Below are 2,236 nucleotides of genomic sequence, written 5' to 3'. Positions count from 1 at the left end.
TTTGACGCTCTCTCCGACGGTATGTATGCGCCAGACTTTTCGAATTCCATTGCAGGAGACTCACCGACCGCTATCAATATTTTATTCGTTTAGTATAACAAATATATTTTGTAGTCGGTATCATCTGATGCAATTATTACAGCGTATTATTTATTACATTGTACAATTATTATAATGCGATTGATATTATTGCATTAAATATAATGTACATTTTGATGATTAATTTATGTTATTATTAACATATTATTTTAGATTAATTATTTTAGCATGCATTTATATTTATAAATAGCAATATAGTATATTATCATATGCATACATAGTTTAAAAATATTTTCCAAAAAGGAACTTATAGCAAAAAATTTTAGCCAAGTATCGTATTATTACAAACTGAAGAATATCGTTCTTTTTTTCTACACCAAGCAATTATCCCAACTTCTGAAGTAAAATTCTAGAATCGCCCTTCGACTGTCGAACGCAGCGTAGATGGGCTAACGATCTTAATGGCTAGGCAAAACATTGACACCTTGGCGGCGCTCGAGAGACCACCTGGATGAGGATACCAAAGGGAAGGCGGGTAGGGATTGTTAAACATAGAATCAGCACGAGAGAAGTGGAAATCCTTATGAGAAAGTTGGACGAACGATGACAATGAGCTAACAGCGTGCGCAAACACGGCGGCTTGAGACAGAGCCGTACCTGGGCCGATGATCATGTACTTACGCGTTTCCTCTCAAACACCGACGACGTCAACAGCTCCGGAGACACGGCATCGAACACTGATCATGGGAAAAGGCAAATCCCGTTTGGTCAGGTTGAAATATTCGAACCGAATACTCGAGTAACACGTGCCAATGATCGAAGAATTGCTTTGCTAATACACTTATTAAAAAGCAAATAATGAAATATGTATGCAAGATAACATAACTAGAAAATTGTTAGGATTAGGATTTATTACATGTCAAATCATTAATTTTGATTTATACACTTCTTTGTGAGAATTTTGAATTATTTTTTTTTTTTAAAGAAATCATATTGAGGGGGAAAAGGCAGTATTGAAATAACAACAATAAGATATCGAACGGTCTTTGGTTTAATATGCTACAACAGAATGGGCATTTTGAGGAGAGAGAAGCCCGTATTTTCAGATTACATATTCATACATAAAATTGTATAATTTATAGTTTATTACTATATTAAACTATATTATCAGATCTTTTGTGTACAATATATGAAGCGATCGCACTAGTTAATCCAAATTTAATTTACCTTGTGTCGCGATATTATTAAAATTTTATTTTTACGGTCCTATATATCTCTTTATTTACAATTATCGGAATCTTTTAATTTTATGATAAATGAAAACATTTATATAGACCGTATTTAACTTTTTATGCTAATTATTTATGCATTTTCCATGCATTTTTACAAAATTGTGATAAAAAGAGACAGAGAGATCAGTTCAAAACTTATAAAAATAAAATCTATTTTTAGGAAACAAATATAATGTCAGTCAATTTTTAAATCTTCAGTGTTACTTTATTTTTCCAAAAAAAAAACATGTTTTATCAAAATTTATAAAACAATTTTTGCGACGAGATTTTTAGCCTCTAAAAAAATATTTATAAAATAATTAATTTATTGATTATATATACGCGACATTTAATGTATTAATATTTGTAAAAATCTATAAACTATTTTCATATTTTAAAATAATAAAATAAAAATACAAATAATGATATAAACATTTAACTCCTATTTCTTGTTTTCTTCTTTTCCTATTTTTTCTTCCTTTTTTTTCTCTGTCTCTTTTTTTTTGTCGGAACGGAAGCAAGCGTGGATCGGTTCGGAAATGAACAATTAGTCGCCTGAGGGATGTTCTAAGATGCATATCACAGACGCGATGATAAGAAAATAAAAATATATTTTATGCGATGTATGTGTGCGTATAAATAATGATTTACGCATTAGAATTGCGTCGATGATATCTCGAACTTGTACATATAATTTACATGTTGCTACTGATATGAAAATTAAGTATGAAAAAACACATTTTAATACATTATTTATTTGCAGATGATCGCACAGTAACTTTCTATTATGACCGATCTTTTAGAAAAGATCACGCGACTATGAATCGTAAGTACCAAAAAATTTTTCTGGTATTAGTTTTGAAGACTGTAAGGGCGTAAGATGTGTGTGTGTGTGTGTGTGTGTGTGTGTGTGTGTGTGTGTGTGT

This window comes from Trachymyrmex septentrionalis, unplaced genomic scaffold (assembly GCF_001594115.1).
Source record: "Trachymyrmex septentrionalis isolate Tsep2-gDNA-1 unplaced genomic scaffold, Tsep1.0 scaffold22, whole genome shotgun sequence".
Lineage (NCBI taxonomy): Eukaryota > Metazoa > Arthropoda > Insecta > Hymenoptera > Formicidae > Trachymyrmex > Trachymyrmex septentrionalis.
The sequence above is the reverse complement of the archived record's forward strand: the minus strand, read 5'-3'. Positions refer to the sequence as shown.